The sequence below is a fragment of the Gossypium hirsutum genome, chromosome A10, assembly GCF_007990345.1.
Source record: "Gossypium hirsutum isolate 1008001.06 chromosome A10, Gossypium_hirsutum_v2.1, whole genome shotgun sequence".
In the NCBI taxonomy this organism is placed as follows: domain Eukaryota; kingdom Viridiplantae; phylum Streptophyta; class Magnoliopsida; order Malvales; family Malvaceae; genus Gossypium; species Gossypium hirsutum.
In genome coordinates, this window is record NC_053433.1 from 102143326 (window position 1) to 102159669 (window position 16344).

A 16344-nucleotide genomic window follows, 5' to 3' on the forward strand; every position below is an offset into this window, starting at 1 on the left:
AAAAAGCATATCAAATACAACTCTTAATAAACAGAAGAAGAAAATTAAACTTTTTAACTATTTCTCTAAACATTTTAACATCTAATATAGGGGTAAGATAAGCTTTCCTTTCTTTTTTTCTTTAGATTAATATAAAACATTAATCTCTTGTATTCTCCGAAAATTAGATTTTAATTTTTATACTTTTATTTTTAAAGAATTCAGTTCATTTACTTTTTAAAAAGTAAAAGAAACTAAATTCTTAAAAATAAAAATAGAAAAATTTATAACATATCTATATTTGAGATTTAGAATTTTTTCTCTCAAGTTTAAAATTTAAAGTACATACGTCTCTCTTTAATAATGCAATATGATTTATCTATGGATAATTATGATGTACCAAAAAAAAAAATTACAAAGTCCATCATTTGTATCTTAAAAGGAGATGAACCATTAATGCTAATATGAAATCAAAAAAACGAGTATCCGATGCTAAAAATGCGTCCAACAAAGCTAATTTGGTTTCAAGAATGCATAAATGAAGTCAATGCATAAGTTTATGTGCAAGATTCTTGCCGGTGGTAAATTAAAAGGAAAAAGAAAAACCCAAAGGAAAAGGAAGAAGTATGAATATAATTAATAATGTGATGGAAACTTCGAGGGTTTGTAAGTCTTAAATTTGGTGAAGAATAAGAAATTTTAATTGCAAGTTTGCGTGTGATTTAGTAAGGAAATGAAAATGGATTAATTAAATGAATAACGCAGGCCAAGGAATCAGGGAAGGTGATTAATTTCCCATTATTTTGACCATTTTTATCTTAGGAGACTGTGACCCCCACCTTCTATATATAGCTTCTCCATATCCACATAATAAAAATATGCCAATTTATTTAACATTTTAAATTTATATTGGTTTTTTTTTTCACAATTTTATATAGTAACTAAAGAAAAACAGTGGTCAAAAATTTTATCTTAATCCTAGACATGGAGTAGTTTTAAAACTCGTGATCAACATTTACCCCCTTAATGAGCCATAGAAGGCGGATGATTAGTTGCTGGACTTGCTCCGGTAAATACTTTGATAAATAAAAGAAAATGTGTTTATATAATAAAATTTTAATTTAGTTGATATTTATGAAATTAATAAATAATTAAAATTTTTATTTATTTTAAATAATAATAATATTTTTCATGTAATATTTGTTCTTATTCCTTTTGTAATAAAATAGTATATCTAAATTATTATATAAAAATAACTTTTATGGATGTATTATTATGTGGTAAATACTTTTTTTCAGTAACCATCTAAACTTGTTTATGTAAAAATTATTTTATGGACCCTTTTTATCACATCATTTATGGTCCCGTCCAATTAAAAGAGGATACATCATATTTGATTTAGAAGTTTAATCCAAATATACATATGATGTGGAAAAGAAAGATAATGATGTGATAAAAATGATCAATAAAATAATTTCTCTTTTTTATGGCAAAATTATTAAATAAAGGGTACAATTGTAAATTTCTTATTCAATGGAGTGCTTTATTATGAAAAATTGCCTTGTTTTCTTTAATATTTTATAAAAATATTTTTATTAGGTAAAATTATTTTTCCAAACCTTCTCAATTATGAAATTAAGCAAACTGGTCCATCTTAAAAAACAAAACAATTTAGTCTCTATTAATTTTGAAAGTGGGCAACCTAAGTACAATTAATCAAAATGTTAATGTCTTTCATCAATTGTACATAATTTTAATTTGTATAACATTAAATTTAGCCCTTAATGTTTAATGTTTTCTCAGTTTGATCTTGATTCTAAAAAGTTCAACAAATTTAGCCTCAATATTTAAAGAAATGTTGCAGGCTAAATTTATTAAATCGAAAACATAATAAAAGAATGTCTAAATTTTGAGAGTTAATTTTATTATTATACCAATTAAAATTGTGTAAAATTGATGGAAAATATATCTAGATAAAAAAAACTAAATTATTTTTATTTTTTATTTACAACGAAACATGACAAGACAAATTTGAAAAAGACTAAACCCAATTCATAATTCAATAGTGTCCTCGATCACTGTTTAATTGGAATTCTCAACACATAAGTATAATCTTTTTTCAGCAATTCCTAAATCAACTTGCATATATATAGAAATTTGCTTATACATAAAATTAAGTAATTAACCTAGAATAGATGGATGGGACCATTTTATGTAGACATAAGAACTATATGCATAAATAATTTCTGATAATATATTTTGAAAAGTAAAATAATAAAATAACTTCTCCTAAAGTAAAAAAAAAAAAAAGAGAAGAAGAAGAAAGAAAGAAAGAGAGAGAGATAATTAAGCATGTTTTTTTATAATAATTAAATTTAAAATATATTCCATGTGAGTTTTATTATTAATAAAAATTATTTTTTTTCAAAGTTGGATACCGCCCTTCCAACTATTATGTATGTGTTTACTTGAATTATTTGCATGTAATATTTCCATTTAAGGTAGTATGTAAAATAAATTGATGAAATTTCACATTAAAATTCTATAATTGACCGACGGAGCTGTAGCTGTCACATGGTCATGACCCACATATTGGGTTTTAGGTAATTTGCCTTATCAATTGACCTTTGTGTTCTTAATCCTCCATACCAATTGAATTACATGTACCTAAATTATAAATATGTACCTCTTTTTTTTTCTCTTTTTTTTTTGTTTTAAAGAAAAGTCATTATGTTGTATGTCTGTAATTGCTTAAATTTATGTGATAAAGGCTACACCATCCATGTAAGACGGGTCTCAGTTACGTGTATTGAATTGAATAGGGATGGCTCTTGCAATATGTTTGCAATTTCTGTAATATATAAAATTCTGTACCTATGTATGTTTAGGGAAGATCGATTTCTTCTATTGAGGTCTTTGAGATGCTTTAAAAAGTTATTATCATTCTTACATCAAGTAGGGGAGAGTTTGACTCTTAACTCTGTTAGAGAGCTTGAGGCAAAAGATGGGGTTCACGGTTTTTTATAGAGCACGACAGATGTATGTCAACTCGATAGGTAGTTTGTGTGTGATGTATAGTTTGATGTAACAGAGGCACCTCCGGTCCATGAATTTCACCTCAAACTTAAATTCTCGATAGAATTGAGAGATAAAATCTTAATTTAAAAACAATACAAATTTATTAAAAATTCCATCGACTCGATTTCTTTTAGAAAAAATCTACTCCCCCTCATCACAAATAAAATAAATATAAATAATGACTATCGGAAAGTTAATACAAATAGTAATTAAAATATTTAAATTAAGATAAAAATAGAAAAATATGTGAAAATATTTCAGTTTTTGTATTTGTCTGGATATGTGACATTGAGATCCATGGGCTACCCATGAAATCTCTTCCTTTTTCTCTCAATCTCAGAGTTACGGCTTTATAAGCCAAACCCCATCTCTCACTTTTTTCAGTTTTCTCTTACAAAGAGATTTCAACTTTCCCTCTCCTTATAATTTCCTCAAAAAAATATGGAGGAAAAAGAAAAGGTTCCAGAGAAAAAAGCAATACACAACCTTCCACACGGTATGAAATTTCAAACAAAAAAGAAGCTTTGTTTTTATATGTAAAGAATGTCAAAGCTCTCATCTTTTTCCTTCTTTTTCTTTTCTATGGGGTATCATCATTTCTTCTCATGTTCATAAAGGCCTGTGTAACATATTCTTTTGCACTTTCAGCTGCTTCAATTCAAACACTTCATGATTGAAATAAATAAAAATAAAAAATAAAAAAACTTTCTTTTTCCATTTTAAATGAAACCACTCTCAGAGCTCTTTCATCTTATATTGTTGCTACAAGACTAATTTAAATATGCAGAATTCATATTCTATTTTTTATATGCATATATACATGCAGATCAACCAGCACTGATGGATGGGATTATGATGATGAAGGTGAAGCAAGTACTGCTGAAGAATGAATTCCAATTCGGTGCAGCTGCCACCTCCATTGCCACTTGTTCATCTTAATTTGGTGCTATCCTACCTGAGCTTCTTTTTTTATTTTAATTTCTTAGTATTTTTTTCTTTCTTTTTTAAATATAAAATATTAATCTTCTTGACCTTGTAAGACCTTTTCTTGACCTTGTAAGACCCAGTCCAGTATTTCCAACTCTTCTTCTCCTTCCTTGTCTATCCCTCCTGAGCTGTTTGTAACTTTGAAATGGTCAAATCATATGCCAATTCCTTTTCTAGGTTTTCTTTAATATTCTTTTTGCATATCTTTGGGAATGAAATGGTGAAAATCTCTTAATGTCTTTGTTTTGTATAAGAATAATATTATGTTTAGGGGTATGCTTTTATATTTTGGACAGGATATAAAGCCATCAATATCAATTGTTATTATGTGGGTGTGTGTGTGGCAGAAAATATGCTTTTGCAGGCACCAGTTTCGTTGTTTTTTTTGTTGTTGGTCTAAGCTGTGCGAGAACAAAAATTAAATATTCTCTTCAGATCTGTGGCTGGTTCTGTAAGAGTTTCTCCTCGTGACTTTCTCTAATGCCTTTTTCTTTTTTCTACCATAACATCCTTAACATATATCCACTGTATTATTGGTGTTTTCTTTTTCATTTTTTTCAACGATAAAACTTCTTCTTTTTTTAAAAAAAAAAAACACCCAGAGTTATTTAATAAAAGCTGATTACCCTACTGTAGGGATTGGAGGGTTTTTTTTTTTTTTCACTTTCAGTGACAAAAGGAAGCCAAAAATGGAAAGAGAACACAGAGTTAATTTCCTTAATTTGATGACTATCTTTTTAATTCAGTTTCTTCTTTAACACAAGACAAGTGGGATTAAAGTACTAAATTTGGAAATATAACCCCAAATACACTTTTAAAACTTCATTTGGTAACATTGCTCATCACTAATTCAGTACAATAAGCTTATACATATAATTTCAGAAAATAAAACATAAAAAGATCCAATTTTAGCCCTTCACCCATAGCTCTTCTTCATGCCATTTCTTCATATATTGGACTCCAGCGTCCAGACTAATCCTATGGGAAGCATTTAACCCTCATTACAAGAAACTTCTCAAAAATTCTTACTTTTGTAGGGATGAAATTGCTACCACTTCAATCATCAACTCGTTGATTTACGACAGGTTGTTTGATTAATAACTCTTGTCCTAACCAAAGGAAAAAGAAAAGGTGAACTCTTGGGAATGTTTATTTCTATTTTAATACATATTTTGTAAAATGGTAATTTTGAAAAATCATGACTAACTGTAATATATAAATCTTAATAAACCCAATTCAAAGGAATCCAAAGTGATTTCAACTGTACACTCATCCATCTAATTCTAAACCACACACAAATATGTAATATATATGTTTGGATAATGAGTCTATCACTCCCTCTCTTTAACTCTTATAAAAAAAAACTTCTTTTTTTTAGATTTAAAATAATTTAATAATCACGTTACATATTAATTAAATTTGAAGTTGAAACAATCTCTTAAATAGAGTATAAAGCTCTTTCAATGTTGTTTTTTTAACTTTTAAATGAAAGATAAAATTAAAATTTAAAAAAGATATCGTATTTCTTACCGGTCCAAATGAGTTGCAATGTATACATTAAAATTGTTGCATTTCGGGTTTCTTTAAACGATCTCAAAAAGCATAATTTTCCAGGTCGATTTCCTTTGTCAATGAATCCCTAATTCATGCGGATATATATACTTAATTTATAATTTAAGAAACTCAAAAATCAACACAAAACCTAGATGGTAAGAAGCCAATTAGAGCAAGGATTAGGGTACTTACAAGAAAATTAAAAATTGAATTAGACCTAGTGTTATTACTCTTGTTTTTTACAACTCAACTTTATATGATTAACTCTCGAGATTCCTAATGCTACATTGGAAAAATGTCAGCATCATAAAATAACTTTATAGAGGCAGTTAGGCTCAAATAATGACTTGGTTTACCCAACCTATCACTTCAAGTAATTTGCAACATATAAGCAAATAAAATAAAAATAAAAATAAATGTCAGCCCTACCTAAAGAGAATATATTGATGCAACATAAATATATATGTCCCCAACTATGATGTTAATCTAACAGCCATTTTGAAAGGGACATGAATTTTATCAATATGAAAAGAAAGGGACATGAAAACATCAAGGCGTATATACAATTACCAAAGATGTAGACTTCACAAACCACCTCTAATGCTTTATAAATATATACACACACCCGTATACCTTCCTCGAAATCACACCCAAATTCATTTACGAAAATTATCTCATGCTACGATGTGACAAATATGTTTAAAATGTAATAAAATTTTTCCATATTTTCAATATATAAATAAATGTAATATTTTTCACCCTTTTAACTCATTTATAAAGTTTTTATATCAAATAAATATCTTTTTTGTAATACTCTAGTTAGAAAGATATTGTACAAAATAATGTTATATATATATATATTCTTTTATTTTGAACTCCCCGCCACATCCTCAAATAAAGTTTGTGCTACTGCTACTATTTTCAAGCTCCAAAAAGTATTTATATGGGTAAACATTTATTTTAATTTTAATCTAATATACAATATGATGTGTGAACTTTGTTATGAAGTAACTGCATATAAGAAAATTTGAGTTTGATTCAATTTTATACACTTATATTTCGTTGGGTGACTAATGTAATAACACGAGAAAAAAGCTTATTTATTACATATTACTATAATAAGTAGACATAAAATAAAGAATAGTTAATATAAATTTAAATTTAAATTTTGAAATATGAGTAAAATCTCTTGTAAAATATAAAATCTCCACAAAGTAAGCGAAATTTTTTCCTTCTCTTTGCTAAAATAAGTCATAGGAGTGACTAAATATTATCAATTTAGTTTATTACTAATTCATATACTAAAACATGTATAAAAAAATATTTCTACAAAACATAGTATAAATAAAAACCGATTATTTTCATATTCAGTAAATATAATTGTTTTTATATTTAATATTAATAAGTAAAAATAAAATGGTGTGATTGTTGATGACAATATTAATAGTATGTAAAAGTTAAAATTAAAATAAAAATTTTATTTATATAATTACACAAAATCTAAATTAGATGAATGATTTCTTTAACCCGGAATTGCATAACTTAATTATAAAGTTAAGATAAAAATTGCAGTAGTACTTCAATAGTGGGACATTATCATGGCAGCCTCTTTTGCTTTTCCTAATGGTGACATTGAAAGCCACCCTTTAAGCAACTGGCTTAATAACTTCTTTCCAACACAAGTAATCCGTACATGTTAGATTTAGGGGGGAAAAGAAAAACATTGAGATTTTTTTTACTAAATCATAAAAAATAATCATAATTATTAAAGTTCAAATCAAATAATATAAATTAAATTAACATTGTGTTGCGAAAGATGTCAAAAGGGGTAGTACATAGTTGTTATTATTATGATTGTTAGAATATTTTGAGCAGCGAAACGGGAGGTGAAATTTCAAGCACGAAATGATTGTGTCCACAAGTGGGTGCTTTTAACTTTGATTCAGGCTAGGGCTAAGACACTGAGCCACTTATTTACTTGGAAGTGTTATTTTTGGCAGTGAATTAGGAGGAAGAATGTGACAAAATAATAAAATACTAAAAGCTAAAGTTTGAATGTTGAATCCATATTTGAAGGGAGCACCACCCCTCCCTCATCATCATTCTCTCCTACCCTATTTTCAACGCTTCTATGTTTGGTATTCCAAACCTTGGCCCCCATTTCTTTTTCAAACTTTTTACCATCTTTGTGTTGTTCTAACCTATTATTATTTCCCCGTCACCTCATTGGTTTAGTGGTCAAATTTGCGTAAGCTTTAAGTTGATTGATAAAAGTTTAGAGTTTGATCTTTAATTGATAAAAGTTTAGAGTTTGATCTTTATTTGTAGGTTAAATTTTGCTATAAATTCTATGATTTTCTCAATCCGACCCAGATATTAGAATTGAGTTCGAGAGATTATATTGGCCATCGAGATGACCCAGTAAGCTATCAGAGTTTATAAATAATTATTTTAAAATATTTATTTATTTTAGAAGAAAAGTTGCCTATTTTCAAAAAAAACTCGTAAGTTAAAAAAACCGATTAAGTTTAACATTTTCCTAGTAACAATGACTACTTTTGAAAACTTAGTTAATTTCCGATTTATTTATTACTCAAAATTTATTTATAATCTAGTAGCGGAAAAGTGATAATAGTTTGTATTTTTAATAAAAACCGAAGTTCATGCATAATTAATTAATATTCATATTTCGATGTCCTAAACTCAAATTAAATGTCATGCATGCCGAAAGAAAACAAATTCTAAGTCTCATGCCACGGTTAAAAATAAAACAATACAACCTCTGAATAATAAAAATATCAAATAATAATTTCCAAAACATTTTAATAAACAAAACCGAGTCGAGACCCTTCGAATGTTGTGTCTGCGTCCTAACCTGGTGGGTCATATGAAGAGATGGAAATAAAAGGAGGGTGAGCTATGACGCTCAGCATGAGGTCCATCACAAGATAAATCAGTGCAAGCAACAGATATAATATACTGAATAATAAGGCATAAAAATAATCGTCATTGAACAACACTTCAGAGTATCGTTATTTCAAATCAATTCAGCACAAGAGCATCGCAGAAATTCTCGGTTTTGTATGTACATGTTGATGAATGCAATGCGGTTTTAGTTTAACATAAAAAGTCCTACACAACTTCGCTACACTCCACAGTAAGATTTCCCCAGAACTCCTCTACCTTTACACCATAGTGTGGATGAACCACTAAACATTGTAGATGAACTGCTAGTACGATGTAGATAAACCACTATTCGGTGCAAATAAAACCTACTAATGCGCTATGGATGAACCACTTGTAATAAAAAGGTGGATCTACCACAGAAGTTTCAATAAAAAGTTCTCGCAGACAAGCTGCTAATAGGTTGTGAATGCACAACATATTTGTAGTTTAAAGCTACTAGTACGGTGTGGATAAACCACTAATCAGTGCAGACAAGCTGCTAATACTTCTTCTGTTCATACCATCTCACCCCATGCAATGGAATATAACATACTATAACATATTAGTACGGTAGTATTAACATGTTTATAACAAGTATTTATAGTAGCAATTATCATGCTTATAACAGATAATAGCAATAGCAATAAACTTGCTTAACATGTATTTGGTTTAGTATGGCATGTACATAGGTTCTTGGTATAGGTGAATGTTAGATTTATTTGCTAACCTAAGCCTATTTTAAGTTTACCCATATTTTAAAAAATAGATATTTATATTATTTTATTTTATTTTAATATTTAATTTTTTATTTATTATAACTTTATATATAAGCATCTTAAATTTTTTAATGGTTCCATTATAGTAGTATTATATACTACTATAGATTTAATTTTTTGTGTTATAAATTACAAAATATATAAAAATAAAATATATACAATATTACAAAGTAAAAAATGGTCGGACAGGGCCGAGCTTAGGCCTTAAATGTTCAAACCTGAGGCCACCCCATATTCTAAACGGGTCTAATTTTTTTGACCAAACTCTCTCAAATTTCAAGCAGACCTCCAAGCTTAGAAGAGAAACTCAGCCCATGAATAGGTCTAACTAAAATTATGAAATAATGAAATTTCAAAAATCAAAATTTATTATTATAAAAAATAATTATAAATGCTTAATTTTTTTAATATATCAAATAATCTTATAATAAATTCAATACTTAATTTTCTAAATTAAGATTATCATAAGCTTCTTTTTTCGATGTTGACTACAATATCACATAGGAAGTTGATTCTTGACAAGAAACTAGAAAAAATCAATGTAATTGGATTTGGTGTCGGAATAAATCAATTCAATTGAAAATATAATAAAACTAATCCTAATTTACAATTTTTTTAAAATAAAGTTAAATAGATAGTTTTTTTTTTAAATTATTACTTTTTAAAGCTTAATTATAAAAATAATGTTATAAAATAATCAAATAAAAGAATATTTAAAATAAATAATAGATCAAATCAGCAGAGAATTTTTTCGTATATCATTTCACTCATACAAGGGTTCTATTTATAATTCATTGTCATTTAATGCAACACATATAAATGAAGCTCACTTAAGTGCTTCATTAACACATACATTAAGCAACTTGCATATTTATTTTCATAATGAATGAGGGGGTTTTTTATCTCCTTAATGAAAGGGTTAGAATATGGACATCCATATTTATTTGTAATAATAATAATAAGAATAATAGCTACCACTTGAAAAATCTAACTTTCAAGTAAACAACTACAATTATTTATGTAAATTTTCATTTATTAAAAGTTATTCGTTAAAATTCTCAATATAATTGTATTTTTCATACAGAAATAATTTTAAATCAATCTAATATCTTCTATCATATGATTCAATATATTATTTTTGTTAATAATATTTAATGATTGAATTTTTTTTACAACTAACTGAATCTTAATTTGGTTAGCATCGACATTGTTGTCAATGCAAGAGGATGTAGGTTCGAGAGTGTCGAATCACACTTATCCTCCTATTAATAGAACATACAATATGGCAATCAGAACATTAAATATATTCATAATACAAAATGTTATGGAAGCTTATGAAATTACGTGAATTTTACATAATATTATCCCACCCAAAAAATAATTATATCTCTATATAATTTTATATCAAATTTTTATCATTATAATATTGAAAGAGTGAGAAACGGATAACAAAGTTTAAGCCCGTATTATTTAAATGCTAGACAAAAAATTTAACCACTAGACAAATCTTAATAAATAATTTTATATCAAAATCAAATATATAATATGTAAATTTTTGGCATAATAATAAATTTAGCCTTTAAAATTTACATCTTTTTTCAGTTTGCCCCTATTATTACTTTTAGCTAAATTGGACTTATAACCTTTTAAAAAGAGTTTAATTTGATCATTAACCTTTTAAAAAATTAAATTGTTGTTTTTTTAACAAAAATATTGACTACAAAGTTAAAACTTTTAAACATGACAATCCATATGTACTTCATACTCTTTTTTTGAATATTTTTATAATTTTAAAATTTTTTATTGATGAGACCAATTGTATCTTGTCAGCATGAAATATATGTAAACTGTCGTGAAGGTTTTTATGCCAATATCGTTAAAAAATTAATGTTCTAATCAATAGTCCCGTTAAGAAATAGTAAATTAACTCTTCTTAAAAGTTTAATTGTCAAATCTAACTAAAAAAAGATAAATGATAAATTGATAAAAAAACATAAATATTAAAAACTAAATTTAACATTTAAAAAAAATCAATGAAAGGATTGAAGCAACAATGGGACCTGGATCCAATATTTTTATTCCTTCATCAAATAATGATATTGGGCCTGACTCTTGTGAAGGTAATAGTGATGGGTCAAGAATATCTGGATCTGGGCTGCACCCACTAACTACGCTTTGACTTTTTAGTGATGTGACCATTTTTCTTTATACCTTTTAAAATCGACTATTATCATTATTCTCTCCACTATTGGTATTTTTTTAATTATTTTATTATTTTCTTATTGCATCATCTTGCGTCCGCTTCTGGTGTTTTTCTATTCTATTAAACGATGTATGGGATAACAATTCTTTTAAAATACAACCCAAAGACATAGGAGTATTTTAGTTTTATTTTATTTTGACATAATGATAAATTTAATATTCCATATCTTTCTTTTTCATTTCTTTGATCCTACTATTTTTGGAATATTTTGGTCCTCACCATTCAAATTTTAATTAAATTACTTTTCTTTATGTTAAAAAGTTATTGGTTTATTAAAATTTTAACAATATTGATGTAATAGTTGGTGTGATAATTTACGTATACTTTATTGTGGACATGCATAATTATTTTTATAAACTTTATTGAAAATATTGAAAAATTTTATTAATCATTTTAAAATTTTATGAAGTATATATGGATTGCCACATACGCATCCACTTCGCTATAGTTAAATTTAATTAGGCCAATTCAAATGAGTCAAATGAAGTTCATTTAATCAATTGACCTCTATAGGACACTATGTATGCATTCATTAGGAGCTTTGATCCATGAAATGTGACATTCTCCTCTACTTATTCTCGTGATGCCCTTACCATGTCCTCAGAATGATACCAGTTTGACTCGTCTTAGAATTGCCTCAACATTTCAACTGATTCCCAACTAATCTCTCTGTTAGGTAGTTATGCTTCTCTTGTTTATCTTGTTCGCAAGAGCCCACCGCTCTTACTTACTCCCATCTTGAATTGTCTCGATTAGGATCCCGTTAATCCGCACATATAAGCTTAGGTATGCCCACATTGAACACTGGGTTAACCTTGAGTATAGTCGCCAACTCTGATTTGTAAGCCCCTTAGCTTACCCACTTCAGAACTTTGAAAGGGTCTCTATGTCTTTGCCAAGCCAATAGTAAGTCATAATGTAAAACACTAGGAAAGTGTTTGAGATGTACCTCGTTCATAGAATTTACTCTATTCAACTGCTCAATTTGCATTACCACTATTCCTTTAAAGTTCGATGCATAACCCATATCTCTCATAGGTGGATGCCCTATTGATAACTCAACAGGCTTCATATTGATTTTTTGTACCTCTAGCATTTCCAAAGAGGTTTTTTTAGCACTTTGATCTATCAAGTCAATGTTCTTTCCACAATGAATATTCTCAGCTAGTTGGATTGTTGACAATACTTTGGTTCCACCCCTCATGTCTCTACTTACCGGAACAATGCAATTTTGTTTTCAAGTATCCAAGATACATATACAATCAGCAAAAAGAACTAACAGAGCATTAATCTTGTCAAGAAAATTCAAGCCAAGAATAAAGTCATAATCATCCAAGTGGTACCTCGAAGTCTTCCTTGCCTTTCCACTGACAAGTTTGTAGCTCAACTCCTTATGCCACTCCCATAGTTGGGACCTTTTTAAAGTGTACTATATTGATCATTTTAGTTGATTTGCTAACTGAGACCAATTTTACCTATGACTTTCTTCTATATGAGCAAATCGGATGCCCTTGTATCGACAAGAGCACTCTTTCTTTGACTTATGATATTAATGTCCACATACACCTTCCCTTTCTGTTTACGATCCTTCTTCGCTTTCGTAAAATTGAGTATCATTTATCCAAGCTTTAAAGCCTCACTCTCTAGCTCCACTTCCTCTTCTTTATTGACACGGACAACTTAGATCACTCTCGATAATCTTGTATCCTATGCAAACCACAATATAAAGCACTTCACTAGTTTATTTTCATTCTCTCTAACCCTTTTTGGATTCAACAAAACCCAAGATCGAACCAAGCTTCACTCAAGATTGAACCAAGCTTCATCGATGCTTTGTCTGGCTCATCATCCCCTTCGATGGCAGAAAGTGTAAATTTCTTTGGACAATCCTTCACTATATGCAGATCGTCACAAAATAAGCATTTTATTGAGCCTTTCGATTTTTTCTAGGGCTTCCACTTCCATTTATATGGTTTCCCATTATTGTCATTCTTATCATTGCCAGCATTGCCATTTTTAACTTGTCCCTCTTCCCTACGGCCTCTCTTATCATTGTACGTCTATTTGGGCTTGGAAGACTTGAATTTGTCTTTCCTTGGACCAAGTTCAACAAAAGACTCCACATTGACCATGGCTACGGTAAGCTCAGTGATGCCTTGTTGGTGCAACTGTGTTTTGCCCACAGCTTTGACCTATCCCTAAACTAGTATAATGCTTCTTTCTCACTCAAGTCAAAGATTTGAAACATAAATTCCCTAAAGTCTTTAACATGCTCACAAACAGTCCCCTATTGTATAATGCAATCTAGCCCGAACATCCTCCTCGATATGATATGGGTAAAACTATTTTTTGAAATCCTCCCAAGTTCCAATTGTAGTACCTCATCATTTCTCATTTGCGAACTTCTGATGCCACCATATGAGAGAGACATCAGTAAAATAATTGGAAACAATATTTACCTTAGCAGCCTTATCTTCGATGTCCATTGCCTAAAAATATAGTTCCATCCCCTAAAGAAAATTGTCTACATCCCTTGCAAACCTCTTCCTTTTATACTCTTTTGGCTTAAGGACATTCATTTTGTGCTGCTCAGGGATTCAAGCTTATCTTGTCATCAAATGCAGTAGTGAACTCAGGTCAATTCCACACTTAAGGAGCTTGGTTTCTAAGCATTTTAGGATTTTATATTTCATTATCAGTATTTAGGTCTTAGGATAGAAAGTTAATAAAAATAAGTATTTTAACACATTTTGTAGGTGTTGTGACCCAATATGTCGACACGGGCCTTAGGTTGTGCTAATTGGTTTAATTGAGTGTGTAGAATGAAGATATAAATGCCTAATTGATGTGGAAGCAAAGGTTGAGTTATGCATAAACTTCCTAGGATGTCGAAGCACCAAACAATCGACTAAGGTTAGAATTGGGTGTCGTGTAGTGCCATAGCCTTGGTGTGGCACGACACATATCAACATCATTCCCAAGTAATTCGAATTTATTTTCATCTGCACAATCAAATTTATTTGAAGGCTTAATTTGGGCTGCCAACATTTCTATAAATAAAACATTAGGAGTTGAATGTAATTAAGTCGTTTTAGATGCCTTCAAAAAACCTCGGACTTTAGAATTTGTTTGAGTTTACTTTTTTTCGGCTTTTAGATACTTTTTTATTTTTCTTTTTGAATTAGTTTTGATTCAAGACTTGTTTATTTAATTAAAGTATTCAGTTTATATTGTTCTTTACATTTCTTTTATTTTGTTATTCCAATCGAGAGATTTGCCACTCTGTTTCCCATTTGGTACTTAATCCACAATTATTCACATATCTTTTCTTATCCAAATGAATCATACTTCTCGCATGGTTTAACCAATCGAGGTTAAGATTATGAATAACAAGAGTGGCTAAATCCCTTAGGGAAAATTAACGAGTGGATGGGAATGTGACTAACGAAAGATTTGGGATTTCTAGGGATGGATTAGTTGGTATAAATTATGAGTTCTTAAACTGTTAGGCATGACAACCCTAATAAGTAAGTGATCATAGGCTAGACTAAACCGAAAGATAAGTCAAACCGAGTAAATTGTAATTTATTCTGGTTGAGAAAGTAAGGTTAAAGGATAAGTGAGTATCAACCAATCGATTAAATTAATTAAAGTCGGGGGGTAATAATTGCTTAATCAATGACTAATCCACTCTAGACCCCCAATCTGAAGTTTGTTGCAGACCCCAAAGCGAGTTAATATTCTTGATTAGTTTATCGGTTTAATTTAATTGTTTATCTTTCTTTCTTTCTTTATTTTTGTTAGTTATTTATTTTTAGTCCTCTTAATCTATTTTATGATCTATTGTAATATAGGAATTAACTATTACTACTTAGACTTAATATTGTAAAAAATATTTTCATTATTTTTTCTATCCTCCCTTGGGTTCCATCCTCGAAATACTTTTGGTATTTTGTTGTACAACTATATTACAATTTGACTCGTGCACTTATGGACACTATCGTTCTCAATTCTTAAATATTTTGGGTGTTATATTTATTTTATAAATGATAAGTCGTTTATAGGCGGTCAAATTGTTGGCGTCATTGTCGAGGAGGTTTCGGCAATAAATTTTGAAAATAATTTTTTTCAATTAATAAGATAAGTAGGAATGTTAGGACCTATAGATACGATTTTTACTTTTTGTTTATTTTTTTTATTTTCTTTCAGGTCATTTGTGACCCGAAGCTCCAGCACTCCGATTGAACATTACTCAAATCTGAAGTAACTACTCAGGCGTAACTGTTAATGAATAGACTACGATTCACCCGCGGTTATAAACTTACCCTGGGAAAATCCGTTATTCGAAGAGCCACAAGAACACAAGAAAATAATTGAGAAGAAGTTCTAATGGCTTAACAAACGTTGTGTGAATATGCCTTACCTACCTTATACGCTGTGTAAGAAAGTACTAAGCGGCCGACGATTAACGCCAATAATTTTGAGATAAAGATGACCATGATTCATATGATTCAAAACACATTGCAATTCAAAGGAAACATGGTTGAAGATCCGAACTAACACTTGAAGCGATTTCTTCAACTATGTGACACCTTCAAATATAATGGGCTATCTGACGATGCTATATGTTTTCGTTATTCCTATTTTCATTATGTGATAATGTGGTCAATGGGTTAGACTCATTAGAACCAGGTTCTATTACCACATGGAACGATCTTACAGAAAAATTTAAGAATTTTTTCTAAATTAGTTGAACCATTC

The 16344-nt window shown here is 29.1% G+C and overlaps 1 long non-coding RNA gene across 1 annotated transcript; it reads left to right on the plus strand.

Moving 5' to 3' along the window:
- Positions 1-3325: 3325 nt before the first annotated feature.
- LOC107896399 (uncharacterized) lies at positions 3326-4283 on the plus strand. The gene is made up of 2 exons (XR_001683744.2): positions 3326-3553; positions 3884-4283. It is a non-coding gene; the product is annotated as an uncharacterized lncRNA (long non-coding RNA).
- Positions 4284-16344: the final 12061 nt, after the last annotated feature.